Source organism: Entelurus aequoreus, linkage group LG09 (genome assembly GCF_033978785.1).
Source record: "Entelurus aequoreus isolate RoL-2023_Sb linkage group LG09, RoL_Eaeq_v1.1, whole genome shotgun sequence".
Classification (NCBI taxonomy): Eukaryota; Metazoa; Chordata; class Actinopteri; order Syngnathiformes; family Syngnathidae; genus Entelurus; species Entelurus aequoreus.
The window spans coordinates 37,472,257-37,489,690 of record NC_084739.1 but is presented as its reverse complement, the minus strand read 5'-3'; the positions used below and the strand labels follow the sequence as shown (position 1 = coordinate 37,489,690).

Here is a 17,434-nt window from a genome sequence, read left to right as displayed (position 1 = left end):
CAGAAAGACCACGCCCACACAGGAAGTGACACCAGAAAGAACGCGCCACAGCCAGCTTCATAACAATGTCCGTGTTTCTCCTTCTTCAGACGCTTGTAGAAATCACACATGAATACCTTAAGTGAAGGAAACGTGCGATTGCAGCTATTTCGGATACAACACTATCAGCTATGATTTTACTTAGCGAAAAACTTGGTCCCTTCAATACAGGCAGTGTGTGACTACAAATTTTGCTTCATCGATGTGACTGTGAAATGGCCAGGCAACATACATGATGCCCGCATCTTCGCTAACTCCGCCATTAGCGCGCAGCTGAAAGATGGAACCATCCCCTCATGTCTTTATCGCATTGTGTACTTTCTCATGTCGATTAAATATTTGATTCATTTATGATGGCTCAGGTGTGATTCACTACAATAGGGCCCCACAGCACACTGGATTCTAGTTCATTGAAATACCACAACACTGGATATTGTTCAAAGGAGATCAATTTTAATTTAAAAACTTGCACACACTAAACACAGCAAACAAATGTAAAATGCACAGCAAACTATTTACAATATAGCTCTTTTAAATAACAACTTCACAGTGAAGTAAAGTAACCTACTGGAGAGTTTGGCGCAGATGGACGCTCAAGTGGATTTTTTTTTTCCCGCGCATGCGTACTAGGTTGCGTTGCGCCGGCGGACGGAGGGTGCGGGGGTCTTAAACGGTGGCATTGTTGTGTGTGGACACGGATAAGGTTAGGTGGGATTTACCCTGGATAACCTTATCCAGCTTAGTGTAAACGGGGCCTTAGTAAATCAGGCCCTAAATGTATTGCACTCCTTATTCTGCTCACCTACTGTAAGAGATGCAATCCTATGCACACAAGTTTAGCAGCCCAGCTTTGCATGTGCTATGCAAAGCTTTGCACTTATTTTAGTACACGTAAACCTAGAGCTGGGCCAGAACTACAATATCAATATATATCGCGATTGACACATAATCAATATCAATATAAAATGTGTTCCATAAAATATTTGATATACAGTATACTAGATTTTTTGGTCGGAAGAAACCAGAAATTATGAATCAAGATTTGTTTAATCGTTTTGCGCTTTGGAAACCCAGCAAACAGGAAACAGGATGTGTCACTGAGCAATGGGAGGGACACGCTCACAACCAATCAGTTAAGAGTATTCACTAAGCAATGGGAGAGACACGCTAACAGCCAATCACGTAACAGTATCTGCTACCAAGAGTTACATCTTTCCTGCTGTTCGGCTCCCAGACAGTAGTCAAGAAGCCTGAAATAGTTTTGTGGCCCTTGTTTTTGCATCTATATTTAGTACGTTTGGAAGGTACGTGTAAACTGGCACAATTGCGCATAAATGGCTGTAAAAGAAGGAGATGGCGGTGCAATGATTGCAAGAAAATATGTACCAACATATTTGGACTGTGAGAAATAAAAATATCAAATATTTCGTCTTGTCTAGGGGTCCTTAAACTTTTTGACCTCGGGGCCCAACTTTTCCACTACAGAGGGGGCCGGACTCAAATATTAAAACTGAATTAGTAATCTTACTCTTGAGTTGAATCATTTTCAATAATTATATTTAAGGATAAACCTTGTAACAATCTCAAAAATTATTATGAAGCCTTAGGTCCAGCTGATTACAAAAATAAATACTAATCAAATTGACTGCAAAAGAAGGGACTCATAAATCTGATGAAAAATAAATTCAGCGTAAATTTCGGACTATAAATCGCTACTTTTTTCTACATTTTGAACCGTGCGGCTTATAAGACGGTGCGGACAATTTATGGATTGTTCTTAGTTGACCCCATTATACAGATCATTTTCAATAAACACATCCAAAGACTCTGAGATGGTGTGTTTTTTGGGGGGGCTATGGCATCATCTTTTGGACGAGTTCACTTACTGCAGGTGCTGCTGGGTGAATGCCGACAGTGTTTCCTGCTGTTCAAAGCTTTGAACCGGAAGTACAAGTGCTGTTCCATCTTCTAATCGTCCATAGCTTTTGTCAGGACGAGGACTATGGGTTGTTCATTTTCCCGAGATGCAAGAATAGTTGGAGTGGACATTGGATGAAGGTAGGTACATGATTTAATAATGACTATTAAAAAGTACAAAACAAAAGGCGCGCACAAAGGCGGAGAACAAACTTGACTAATGAAACAAAAACTAGCACTTGGGCAAAAAACTATGAACATGAAACAAATAAACACTTACTGTGACAAGAGTATAGACAAAACTCACTTGGCATGGAACTATGGTAGCATAGGTAACATGGGAAGCAGAAGTCAAACAGAGTTAATGTCGCCAGGCTGACTTCCTGGCAACTATCGGCTTAAATAGTCTTGAACATGATTAATGACAGGTGTGTGAGTCCAAATGAATCAGGTGCGTGACATGAGGACAGGTGAAGACTAATGGGTTGTCATGGAAACAAAACAAACAAGAGTGCACAAAGAGTCCAAAAACCAAACCAAACATAACCAAAACAAAACATGATGGATTATTGTCTCATCACTCCAAGTTTTACAGTAGAACTAAAACTATTCTTACTTACTAAACCGCCCTATGTGTGTTGTCTGTAGGAGTGTTTTCATGCATATTCATATGCGCTATGGTAATGTAATGAAGCTAGCATTGTTAGCATTTGCTAATATGCTAACACATTTACAAATCTCATTGTTAGTAATAACATACTTGCCAACCCTCCCGGTTTTACCGGGAGACTCCCGGAATTCAGCGCCTCTCCCGATAACCTCCCGGAAGAAATTTTCTCCCGATAAACTCCCGGAATTCAGCCGGAGCTGGAAGCCACGCCCCCTCCAGCTCAATGCGGACTTGAGTGGGGACAGCGGCGACAGTCTGTTTTCACGTCCGCTTTCCCACAGTATAAACAGCGTGCCTGCCCAATCACGTTATAACTGTAGAATGATTGAGGGTGAGTTCTTGGTTTCTTATGTCGGTTTATTTTTAGGCAGTTTCATTAACGTCCTCCCAGCGCGGTAACAACACACAACAACAGCAGTCACGTTTTTGTCTACCGTAAAGCAGTTCGTCTGCCATAAACAGCAATGTTGTGACACTCTTAAACAGGACAATACTGCCATCTACTGGATAGCCTCCGGGACACTGAAATTCAAGTATTTATCTTATTTATATGTATAATAAAATATATATATATATATATATATATATACATATATATATATACATATATATATACATATATATAGCTAGAATTCACTGAAAGTCAAGTATTTCATACATACATATATATATATATATGAAATACTCGAGTTGGTGAATATACTCCTCCCCTCTTAACCACGCCCCCACCCCAACCACACCCCCTCCCCACCCCTGACCACGCCCCACCCCACCCACCACTCCCCACCTCCTGGAATCGGAGGTCTCAAGGTATGGTAATAATAACTTTTTCTTGATCATTGTAGACGGTGACGTATGTGTCATCTTTCTCCGACAAAGCAAAGCTACAGTAATAACAACATCAGAAAGCGGCTGACAGACTTTTTAAAACTACAAAAAAATAAGAAAAACTTTCACAAACAAACTAACAGCTACTTCCTGGAGAAGGATAGACTACTTATACAAATAAAGAGTGGACCACCAATTATTTTCAGTTTATTAAAAAAAATCATTAAAATTAAGAAGGATTTAAAAACAACATTTAACATAGTTATACTTAATGTTAGTGGATTTTTTTAATTTTTTTTTTACATTTTACATATCACAAAAATAAAGATATCGGAATTTGTAGGTTCAGTGTACAGAGAGTCATTATTCATTCTCCCTTTTCTCACAAGCCAAATGGAATATAGATAAATAGAAGAAAGGCTGCACCTTCCATCTATGCTGCTATAATCAACCATGCAAGTGAACCTAAAAATATGTAGTTCATTTCATTTGAAGGGTCGGACTCTGGGCGGGCATGTCAGTCCAGATTAAATCTGAGCTCATCCGATTGGATCGTATAAAGATTCAAACTGGGCTAATTTAATGCCAATCCGGTTGGCTCGAGTGAAACTATGCAGAAAGCAAAGGGAAAAATAATTATTTGAAAAAAGGGAGACCACGGATAAATGGCAAAATAAAGTTGAAGGGCCTTCTTACCTTTGAAAAATGATTTCAATTTAAATGCATACATATTCTATAATGTGTAATCTATCTTTACACCTGAGTGATTACATTCAACATCAAACACGGTACAGATGCCTTATATGCTTGTCTGTGACAGTTAACTTTACAGGCACAGCATATAATGTTCAGATAAATGCAGTGGCTCCATGCAATCTCTAACTATATAAACACTAAAGAGAAAGCAGTTCCTGATATCATAAACGTTAGTATGGGTATTGAGTATTTCTGACTGGAATACACATATACACTCATACACATATAACATACCAGAAGTATCCATTTTATGAGTAATTATGTACCACATTGTGTATTATATTGTGTATCACAGTTATAGCATTTGACTAGGGATCTAACTATATGAAAATATTATATCACATATCATATAAAATTGTGACCAAAATGATCAGGGTATTTTCACATGTGCTGAAAAAGTACTTAAACACACACTAAAAACTTTTAAGCAAATTTATTTAATAAATAAATAAACAGACATGATAGCATGAGAAGCGAGGGAGGAGCTGTCAAAACAACAATAATAATCCATCCATCCATTTTTCTACCGTTTGCCCCTCTTGGGGTATATTAATAATAATAATAATAATAATGATTATATTAATAATAATAATAATGGATTTGATTTATATAGCGCTTTTCCAGACACTCATAGCGCTTTACAGTGGGAACTGAGAACCCATCATTCATTTACTCCACATTCACATGGTGGTGGTAAGCTACATATGAAGCCACAGCTGCCTTGGGGTAGATTGACGGAGGCGTGGCGTACAATTTCCCTCTAGGGCCCCTCTGACTACCACCAAACATTAAGTTACATTCATACACCAGTGTGAGTGGCACTGGGACAAGGTGGGTGAAGTGACACAACGGCCGTGACTTGGATGGCAGAAGCTGGATTCGAACCAGCAACCCTCAGGTGGCTGGACGATTGCTATGTCATCTTAACCACGCCGCCCCGTCGTGGTTAAGTAAGCATTTTGATGTATTTTCAAGCGCACAGAGTAAGACAAAAAAATAAATAATTGTTTTAAAAGGAAGAAAACTTTATTATTTTTTTACGAAATATAAAAAATCTCAGGTTCCCAGGCACCCAGCAGCTACAAGACATTAAAACAACGAATTAGGTCCTGACCTTGAGCAACTCAAACCTAACATTGAAACAATATGCTTTTCAAAAATGTTTAATCAATGTTGGGTTCTGATGTTGATTTCACTATTGAATTTTGGTCATTTCCCAACCAATAGTCTACAACACAAATACAACACCCATATATACGTATATAATCAACATTGTATCAATGTCTTGTGCCTGCTGGACATGTACTGTGCTTGCCTAATGCTAAGTTCGACTCATACATGCACCGTCTGTGTATGTGTTTGGGTATGACGTTTGTAATGTGGAAATACGTTAATGTGTCTTGTATTCATGTTAGCATTTAAGATAGCTAGCGGTTAACGTGCTATATTGTGTCTCTGGGTAATGCACATTATCATTGGTCCGTGAGTTTATCAAAGTGTTGTTATCAATCACGGTTTTATGATTATTCCGATTTGAAAAGGTCAAGAATCCTGGACATTTCTGTTACGCCGAGGAGACCAAAGTGGAGCGGGAAGAAGAAAACTGTCAGCATGCATACAAATGTTTTAAGTTACATTTTTCCCTAAGGTTATATTTGTCCTCTCTTGTTGAAAATAATTGTAGTAGATTTTTGAGTATCAGGCTATAGTTTACTTTGTGCATAATTTTAGCTGTTTGCAAATGCACCAAATCGTTGAATTTCAATATTTTTGATTCAGTAAATAAAGACTTTGTATGTTCTCTATATCCAACATTATGTATTATACAAATTTATATTTTTTGTAACACGGTTAGTGAATAAAGTGTACTTTTGTAGTTATTTCCCCATATTTCTACACAATAACTCAGATATGGTAACACTAGTGAGTAGCAGAGGTGGGACCAAGTCATTGCTTTGCAAGTCACAAGTAAGTCTCAAGTCTTTGCCCTCAAGTCTCGAGTCAAGTCCCGAGTCAAGACAGGCAAGTCCCGAGTCAAGTCCAAAGTCAAGACTAGAAAGTCTCAAGTCAAGTCCCAAGTCCTGCATTTTGAGTTTCGAGTCCTTTCAAGTCCTTTTAACCACAGACTAATATTTTTACACAGATTGTGTATGGTTTTAAAACGCTGTATTTATTTATTAAAACAAGTGCATTTGAAATTGCAGGAAAAAAAATAGTGCTGACATTGCAATTCATAATAGCACTATTAACCAGTCATTTTAATAGTTTAAACAATTTTAAACATTTACTCATTCCTTTACAGAATAAACACATTTGCAAAAACAAACATTAACATACTATTGGTTGTATTTTATGAAAATAACATTACCACAAAGTTGAGAAGGAGCAAAGATCTTCAATATTTGTATGTGAGAATCACAAATAAATCTTCTGGGGGAGGATGACACCCCTACAGGGGTTTGGTTTACAAACTTTCAGCCCCACCTAAAACAAAATTCACCAGCCGCCACTGATTATGATGCATTCTCATTTTAGGCAAAGTATAAGACAATACTTTCTTAACAGTATAATTGTAACCAGGAATAAGTCTTCAAGTAACAATATTCAAATACTAACATTGTTGGGTAAGACAGCATTTGGTTTTATTCTGAATCCAGTGAAACAGATTGGTGGTTTTAGCTGATATAAAGACTTTCAGGTGTTTATATATGTTTAAGTATTTGGCAGATGCTTTTATCCAAAGCGACATACATAAAAAATAGATATAAAACAAACACTGTAAACATTATCATTTAAGGGAAGAATGTAATACAAAATATCAATACAAAGTGTCAAGACAGAATAAACTCTCTGCTGCTGCAGCAACAGAGTTACAGTCTATAGGTCCCTAAAATATATAGATATCTAATGTATTCATACATTGTTTATGTAGGATAAACGCATGTATATATAATCTAATCATATTGTTTCTTCAACTTAAAAATAGCTGACCGTTTTTTTCCCCCTTCTCTGGGATTATATTCCCAGTTTTGATCTCGGACGTCTGGTCATTTATAGCGTATAAGAATATTATATTACTGTTAAGCAAACTATGAATAATAAAAACGCCAAAACATGTGTCCGTTATCATAGCTACACGTATGACAAAAAAAACGCGTGAAAATCAGTGGTATTCAGTGAGGTAAGATGAATTAAATTTGCTGACAGTTCATTGCTCCTGCCAAATGAATTGCACTGAGTGGAGCGGATCACCACTCCAAGATGGCGGCTCTGCGTCTCGTCTGCGCCAGTAGGCAGTAGCGCTCAATGCTGCGTACCCTTATAAGATGTCTATGGTTATAACGTTAGCAGTGAATTTGCAGCCTCACTGATTTAACTACACAGCAAATAAAAGTCATGTTACTTAGCCAATAAACGTTATCTTACATTCAAAACTTACCCTTCTTTGTGCAACTTCAAATGTCGAACGAAGTTGGAAGTTGTTGCGTCTCCGTCTGTAATATTCGAACTGCGTGATTTGCATACGGCAATTCGTTTTTTGTTGACCAAGTCGTAGTTTTTATACCCGAACGAAACCAACTTTGGCATAATTGTTTCTCACTGCCGCATTGTTTGACAACTCATGTTCGGTGGTTGTCCTGCAATTGGATTGGATGAGAGCTGTGGGATGAAAACAACGTAGATTTAATTTGATTGGCTGTTGTACTGACAGCACACACGCTGACACGCAGCACACACGCTTATAGACACAGACGTATAAAATGAAAGATACGGAGCGCTCCCAAATAACTTTTTAAGGTTTGGGTTTTGGGGAAAGTAGCAAGTCATGTCAAGTCAAAAGCCTCAAGTCCAAGTGAAGTCACAAGTCATTGATGTTAAAGTCTAAGTCGAGTTGCAAGTCTCTTTACATTTTGTCAAGTCGAGTCTAAAGTCATCAAATTCATGACTCGAGTCTGACTCGAGTCCAAGTCATGTGACTCGAGTCCACACCTCTGGTGAGTAGTAGGGAATATGGAGTGTTTTTTGGTCGGAAACATTGTTTGCTTTCTTCATTATTGACATAATTCTAGCAACTTTATGTTGTAAATTTTTTTAAATATTACATTTCCAGTTTATTTAATTATCTAATACTACACCCAAAAATGTGGTTTCTTTTACCCTTTTAATGTCTACTCCGTCTATTTGTTTTTGCGTTTGACTTTCTGTTCTACTGTTACCGAATCGAATAGCATTATTTAAGTTTTACTGAGATTCAAAAATTGTCTGTTTTTGCAAACCATCTATTTAATGTGTTCATTTCATCTGTTATTATTGGTATTATTTTCTCTCCTGAACAAAACCAAGTCCTATCGTCTGCGAATAATACTAACTTTAAGTCCTTAAATGTCGTTTCTAGTCGTTTCCAAATTAATTGCATTCTAAGCAGTTGAGTTCTTGGATTTGCAATAAATCACAATTTTGATTATTTCCTTTTCCGTCACATCATTTCTTTCTGTGGTATCATTCAAGTCCTCAACTGATACGGGATCTGAAATCCTAGTAGTTATTTAAGCTTTCAACAACTGTACTTTGTTCATATTGCCATTTTTTACTTTTTCATCTGAAAAGTATTGAGGGTAATCCTTCTTAGCACAATTTTTAGTGATGCTATTTAGGATGCCCCATGTTGATCTCATATTGTTTTTATTCCTGTCTAATAATTGGCTGTAATATTATTTCCTACATGTTAGTAAGATGCTGGTTAGCTTGTTCTTATAATTGTTGTACTTATTTTCTGCCTCTGTGGATCTTGGTGTTTTCTATATTAATCAATCAATCAATGTTTACTTATATAGCCCTAAAACACGAGTGTCTCAAAGGGCTGCACAAGCCACAACAACATCCTCGGCTCAGATCCCACATCAGGGCAAGAAAAAACTCAACCCAATGGGATAACGATGAGAAACCTTGGAGGGGACCGCAGATGTGCGGCCCCCACCCCGGGCGACCGGTGCAATGGACGTCGAGTGGATGTAGCATAATATTGTGAGAGTCTAGTCCATAGTGGATCTAACATAACAGTGAGAGTCCAGTCCATAGTGGGGCCAGCAGGAGACCATCCCGAGCGGAGACAGGTCAGCAGCGCAGAGATGTCCCCAACTGATGCACAGACGATTGGTCCACCCTGAGTCCCGACCCTGGACAGCCAGCGCTTCATCTGTGGCCACCGAACCTGTGCACCCCCCTCCACGAAGGAGAGGGGGGCAGAGCAGAAAAGAAACGGCAGATCAACTGGTCTAAAAGGGGGGTCTATTTAAAGGCTAGAGTATACAAATGAGTTTTAAGATGGGACTTAAATGCTTCTACTGAGGTAGCATCTCTAACTGTTACCGGGAGGGCATTCCAGAGTACTGGAGCCCGAATAGAAAACGCTCTATAGCCCGCAGACTTTTTTGGGGCTCTGGGAATCGCTAATAAGCCGGAGTTCTTTGAACGCAGATTTCTTGCCGGGACATTTGGTACAATACAATCAGCAAGATAGGATGGAGCTAGACCGTGTAGTATTTTATACGTAAGTAGTAAAACCTTAAAGTCACATCTTAAGTGCACAGGAAGTCAGTGAAGGTTAGACTTAGACTTAGACTTGGACAAACTTTAATGATCCACAAGGGAAATTGTTCATAAAACGTGAGCCAATATAGGCGTAATATGATCAAACTTTCTTGTTCTTGTCAAAAGTCGAGCAGCCGCATTTTGTACCAATTATAATATTTTAATGCTAGACATAGGGAGACCCGAAAATAATATGTTGCAGTAATCGAGACGAGACGTAACGAACGCATGAATAATGATCTCAGCGTCGCTAGTGGACAAAATGGAACGCATTTTAGCGATATTACGGAGATGAAAGAAGGCCATTTTAGTAACACTCTTAATTTGTGACTCAAACGAGAGAGTTGGGTCGAAGATAATACCCAGATTATTTACCGAGTCGCCTTGGGTAATCATTTGATTATCAAATGTCTAGCAGGACCGATAATCAGCATTTCCGTTTTCTTAGCGTTGAGTTGCAAAAAGGTAGCGGACATCCATTGTTTAATTTCATTGAGACACGCCTCCAGCTGACTACAATCCGGCGTGTTGGTCAGCTTTAGGGGCATGTAGAGTTGGGTGTCATCAACATAACAGTGAAAGCTAACACCGCATTTGCGTATGATGTCACCTAGCGGCAGCATGTAGATGCTCAAGAGTGCAGGGCCAAGAACCGAACCCTGGGGAACTCCACACGTTACCTTAACATACTCCGAGGTCACATTGTTATGGGAGACGCACTGCATCCTGTCAGTAAGATGGGAGTTAAACCAAGACAAGGCTGAGTCTGACATACCAATACGTGTTTTGATACGCTCTAATAAAATATTATGATCGACAGTATCAAAAGCAGCGCTAAGATCAAGAAGTAGCAACATAGATGACGCATCATAATCCATCGTTAGCAATAGATCATTAGTCATTTTTGCGAGGGCTGTCTCGTTTGAGTGATTTGCCCTGACACCGGATTGAAAGGGTTCACAGAGATTGTTAGACACTAAGTGTTCATTTAGCTGCTGTGCAACAATTTTTTCGAGGATTTTCGAAATAAACAGAAGGTGGGACACCGGCCGGTAGTTTACCATGAGGTCAGGATCGAGGTTAGGTCTTTTGAGCAGAGGATGAATAACCACTTTTTTGAATGCTAAGGGAACAGTGCCAGAGGAAAGTGTTAAGTTTATAATATTTAGCACTGATGGTCCTAATATTACAAACAGTTCCTTGATAAGTTTCCCAGGAAGTGGGTCAAGTAAACATGTTGTTTGTTTTATCCCATTTACACGCCGTAGTAGTTCCTCTAATGTTATTTCATCAAAAAGAGAGAGACTATTGTCGTATATACATTTGTATCTGTGTTAATAAAACCCAGTTGTAGCTGGGACGTGTTGTCTTTAATCTCCTTCTAATGAGTTACATTTTTTTATTAAAGGAATTCATAAAGTCATTTGCCGAGTGGGTGGAGCTACTGGGAGCAGTCACTTGTTGGGTTAGCGATGCTACTGTACTAAACAAATATTTAGGATCATTTTTGTTAAGGCGGATGAGATTTGAGTGGTATTTAGCCTTAGCTAAGGTAAGCATGCGTTTATAAATTATTAAACTATCACTCCATGCTTGATGGAAAACCAAGTTTAGTCGCACGCCATTTGCGTTCCAGCTTTCTACATGATAATTTAAGAGCTCTAGTTTCTTCTGTAAACCATGGGGTACGCCTTTTAGGGGCCCTTTTTAGCTTTAGCGGTGCTATACTATCAATGGTTTCGCGCAGGGCGTCGTTAAAGTTGTTAGCGAGGTTATCAATAGAGCCCACATAATTTGGGAATGGTGCCATTACCGAAGGCAGTAGGCCAGCAAGAGTCATCGTTGTGGGAGCATTAATGTTGCGGCTGCTAAAGCAGTTATTATTATTAGCTTGTCGAGTCAGAACTTCGAATTTTATAAGGTAATGATCGGACATTACTTTATCATAACTTTGGAGGTGGTGACACCCCTGACAAGCACTACATCTATCGTATTACCGTTGCGATGCGTGGGTTCATTTATTATTTGTGTAAGACCACAGCTATCAATTATAGTCTGGAGCGCCACGCACAGAGGGTCTGATGGGGTATTCATATGGATATTAAACTCCCCCATTATAATTATATTGTCGGCGTGCATCACTAGATCAGCCACGAACTCTGAGAATTCACTGATAATGTCCGAATAGGGCCCAGGGGGGCGGTAGATAACAGCCAGGTAGAGAGGTAGCGGTGCGACAGACTTCATAGTAAGCACCTCAAATGCTTTATATTTATTACTTAGGTTAGGGGTAAGGTTAAGGTTTTCATTGTATATTAGTGCGACTCCCCCATCCCTTTAAAAGGGACGGGCAATATTCGCATTCGTATAGTTAGGAGGAGATGCCTCGTTCAGCGCAAAAAATTTGTGTGGTTTGAGCCAGGTTTCGCTGAGACAAATGACGTTAAGATTGTTGTCTCTAATGACCTCATTAACTAATAACGTTTTGGGAGACAATGATCTTATGTTTCAAAAGCCCATGTTATAGGTAGTGGGCTGTTATGAGGAATTTTTGTTAAAGTTAGCCGTAGTAGTAATATTAATAATGTTGCGTTTATTTTGCGTAGTGCGCTTTAAATGATTTCGACCATATCTAGCAATTGATATGACGGGAATCTTCAGATTGTTTGCTTGGTGCTGCGATACACTGAACGCATCATAATTTGCCACCTCAGTAGAATGCATATCCACCTCTGGCACAGTCACTGCAGAAAAAACAATATGTGAGTTGTGTATTATTCTAGGAGAAATGCTATGTGTGTAAGGATTTTCCAGCCTGGCACTGGCTAGCTCTAGCTTAACTGCCTTCCACCCGGACTAACAGACACTGTAATTGCCTGTGACCGAGCTTGCTCTAGCTTAGTTAGTCAAGTGTGACTCAAACAATAATCTATGTTCCTAGCCAGGATGATGGCGCCTTCCTGGTTAGGGTGAAGGCCGTTCCTCATCAACAGGCCCCGGTTTGCCCCAGAAAGATGGCCAATTATCAATAAACGTTAGTCCCTGTTGTCTACAAAAACTAGCGAGCCACTTGATAAGCGAGACTAATCTGCTATACCTCTCATCATTGCCTCTCGCAGGCAGGGGGCCAGAGACAAGTATTCCATGCCTGGACATCTTTCTAGCGAGATTACAAGTCCTAGCTATGTTTCTCTTTGTAATCTCTGACTGTCTCATCCTAGTGTCATTGGAGCCAACGTGTACAACTATGTTCGCATAGCTAGTGGTGCGATTAGCCCGTCGTACGTGTTTACTAGGCCTGTTGCGAGTTAGCTCCCTAAGATTAGCTTCAATGTCAGGTGCTCTGGCCCCGGGAATACACTTAATTGTGGCTGGTTTGCTAAGCTTTATGTTTCGGGTGATGGAGTCCCCTATGACTAAAGTGTGGTGCCCGGTAGACTGGGGTGTAGGACTAGCTAAAGGGTTTAATCTATTATGCGTTTCAACCGGTTCACTGTTGCTTATAGGCCACTTAGGGCTGCTATAAACTGGGCCAGTTAGCTCGCTACAGCTAACGCTAGCAGATGTGTCCGCAACATCTAAAGTTACGAGATTACTCTGCTCTAACTGGCGGACACGGCCCTCTAACAGAGCCAACCTATCCATGAGAACGGTGCACGAAGAGCAGGGAGCCATACTCACGGTATTTCTTTCACAGAGTCAAGTTCTTGCTGTCTTCGGGGAAGTGGTCGCAACGTGTATTTGTCATTTGTCATTGTTGTTCTTTTGTATCTTAAGTTGTTTTCATGTATAATGTTTATCGTAAAGCACCATGAAAGTAAATAAACCTCCAGAATTGATTACGTTAAGGACCTTTTGCTGCATGAATGACTGCTCTTCCTATTTTGGGTACAATAAAAGACTCTTACCTGCATGTCGTCCTGCTGTTTCCTGAATCTTGGGGTCACAACTACCGCAGCCATGCGAGTTCCTCACAAATCATACTTTTCTCTGTGCATACTGTTCGAAATGTTTGTCGCCCCTGTTTCTCTTCTTGTAGTTTTTGTCATAATAAATTAAAATAATGTTTTTCTACCGTATGTCAAATTTGAACAAAATTTCTACAAAACGTGTATACTTTTGCATGGTGTACTACAAAATATAAAGTATAAACTGGAATGCTGTACAATTCAGCCAGTTTATTAAGAAATGGCAAAGACAGCAATATGACAAGAGGAAGGAGAGGAGAACGTTCATGTTTTTAAGAGCAGGCTTAAGACCCACCTTTTTGATTTGGCTTTTACTTGATATGAATTATCTTATTGAAGTCATTTGTATTTCACTTTTAATCCTATTAGTTATGCAATATTTTATTTATTTCTATCCATCCATCCATCCATCCATCTTCTTCCACTTATCCGAGATCGGATATTTATTTATTATTCATTTACTATATATATATATATATATATATATATATATATATATATATATATATATATATATATATATATATATATATATATATATATATATATGTCTTACTTGTATTTTATTCTTTATCTCTACACATGGTTCTTACTATTTTACAAGTTTTATTATTTTTATTTTCCAACGTTCCTCAGATGAGCCATCTGCCTCAGGGGTTATTGGCCGTGCTTGTGGGGGCACTTTTGTGCCAGCGTCATGGTGCCCATGGTCTGATGACCTCCTGGTGCAGATGGCTCCTGTGATAGTGTTTACTCACATGTCTCCTCTGTACTCATTTGTCCATATAGTTGTATGTGTATGTGTGTGAGTGTGTGTTTGTGTTTGGTATCTGTATCCGTGCGTACGTATGTGATAATGGGGGATATGGGTCACCGGGGTATTCTTTTTAACTTTGTGAAGCACTTTGCGTTGCATTTCTTTTATGTATGAAAAGTGCTTTATAAATACAGTTTGATTGATTGATTGATTAATTGAACCAAGTGGCTGCCACCTTCTTATCTTGCTATAAATTATTTCTCACCTTCTTTAGCAAACTGCTGCCACTCACCACTTTCTCTAGCTCAATAGTGTTTTTTATTTTATTTTTTACAACAGTACTCTTAAAAACAGTACAAAAACTGAGTCACCAACATGTGGGGTTGTTGGGGTACATGATTCTTCGGAATGATACAGACTGGTTTGTTATACGCAATGTTGTTCACGTAAATGGTGTACGAACACCAAACCGAAATAGTTTGTTGAAAACATTTTAATTGATGTGAAAAGTGGCGCTGACGAAAACATTACACTCACGATGACAATGTAATTGTGTAGTTGTGTGTCAGTCTGTTTTTGAGTTGAGTGATCACCTGCTATCCAGGAAACTTCCAGAGGAGGATGCAGCAGTGCTTTTACCCTCTTTCCCTCCCTCTGCACTTCGCTGGTTCTGAGCTCTGCCTGTGGGCACAGTGGATTTGACACAAGAGTGCTGATGAATCTCATCAGTTTAATGTGTTTATGCTTGCTAAACCCTAAATACTTATTGCTGCTCAATGGAGTGCTACAAAGTTACCTAATTTCACCCCGGTTGTCTGTCACTGCATGGCTTCTGTATGGGTCTTCTACAGCAGTGTTTTTCAACCACTGTGCCGCGGCACACTAGTGTGCCCTGAGATATTGTCTGGTGTGCCGTGGGAAATTATGCAACTTCACCTAATTGGTCCAAAAAATATTTTTTGCAAATCAATAATTATAATAATGTGCTGTTGTCTATTGCCTGTGCTGTGTAGAGCTTCGCAGGGTAACCATGTAATACTCCATATCAGTAGGTGGCAGCAGGTAGTTCATTGCTTTGTAGAAGTCGGAACGCGTCGAGAATGGTTTGTCGTGATCCCAATATGCAGAGCACAGCGGGAGACAGCATGCAGGTAAAAAAGGTATGTAACGCTTAAACCTAAAATGAACAAAAGGCACTGAAGCATAGGGATGGCTATGCAAAACATAAGTAAAAGTGAACTGGCTACAAAGTAATAAAAAACAGAATGCTGGATGACAGCAAAAACTTACAGCGTGTGGAGCAGAGACGCTGTCCACAAAGTACATCCGTACATGACATGACAATCAACAATGTTCCCACAAAGAAGGATAGCATACGCACAACTTAAATAGTCTTGATTGCTAACACAAAGCCGGTGCGGGCAATAGCACTCAAAGGAAGGCGTGAAGCTGCTACAGGAGAACACCAACAAAACAGGAAGGGTCACCAAAATAACAGCGCAAGACAGAAACTAAAGCACTACACACAGGAAACAACAACAAAATCAAAATAAGGCACGACAACCTAGTGGAGTTTCTCATTTTTTAACAATTTCTGCAAGTGGTGTACCTCCGTATTTCTTTCATGAAAAAAATGTGCCTTGGCTCAAAAAAGGTTGAAAAACACTGTTCTACAGTGTATGGGCAAAGATTGTGTGTGCAACCTGTAGAAAACTAAAGGCATGCTGTGTCCTTGTGATTTGTGTTACCGAGCATAAAATGGACGTTGACATAAATACATTGAGCACAGATATTATTATTTCTTTCCCCACCTCACTGTCGGCCCATGACTGTCTCTCTGCCTCTACATTGATCCGCTTTTACATCCTTTTCACACTAAATACTTTCGTCTTATCTTCAGTGCCCCCACCTAGCCTGTCTCCTATTGGAGCCAAGGAGACTGGCTACCTATATGACAGCTATCACCCTGTATTAATTCAAATGTCATGCCACCGAATCAATATTGTAAAATAGTTCAAACACAACTCATCACTGCCGCTGTGGATGACAGGTAAGTCCAAGGAAAGAGATGCAGTTGAATGGTGTGATGGAATTATGAACATGTAACATTAAAGATGTATGACCCCCCATATGGGTTACTTCATAGCTCACAATTGCAAATTATCCACACTGTCATGAAGTGTGCTGCTTTAACCTGACAGAGGCATAAGTCAGCAGCAGCAGTAGACACGGCGTAAAAACTCTTTAGCTTCACGTTTGGCTGCAATGTGTAAAACTAATTTGGGAGGGAATCTGTCAGAGAGACAGTTCATCAGAGATTCTAAAATAGCTTTGATAACTCAGCTTTATTGGGGTGAAAATGAAGGGGTTATGATTTATGTAACACAAGTTTTCACCATAACAATGCATTATGGAATAATGGTGCAATATGTAATACATTTTCATCTCATCATCTAATAACGCCAAATGTTTTAATACAATTTGTGAAGCTATTCTGTAATAAACGTTGACACATTTTGTAATAACTTCTTACATATTGCAAAATTATTACACCTTACAGGTGCTTTTATGGTAACAATGCATTATGGAATAATGGTGCAATATGTAATACATTTTCATCTCATCATGTAACAACGCCAAATTGTATATTACAATTTGTGAAGCCATTCCGTAATAAACTTTGACATATTTTGTAATAACTTCTTACATAGTGCAAAAGTTATTACACCCTACAGGTGCTGCACTTTTGGCGCATTATGTAACACACATTCACCAGCCCGCGGCACATTTTTGACCAAAAAAAAAAAGAGCAAAGAGGTATAATGTAATAACAAACGCTAATAACAGAAAGCTGACATGCAAGCAATTTTTTTCTTTAAAACAATCTATACATTTTACAACGTTTGA

At 39.1% G+C, this 17,434-nt stretch overlaps 1 protein-coding gene across 1 annotated transcript in view; it reads right to left on the bottom strand.

The window, feature by feature from the left end:
• The window catches only part of pik3ap1 (phosphoinositide-3-kinase adaptor protein 1), a 132,891-nt gene that overhangs the window by 98,192 nt on the left and 17,265 nt on the right, over positions 1-17,434 (bottom strand). Inside the window, exon 2 of the mRNA XM_062058691.1 lies at positions 15,121-15,208. The gene's annotated coding sequence lies outside the window, so the exon portion shown is untranslated. The remainder of the gene's footprint in view (positions 1-15,120; positions 15,209-17,434) is intronic.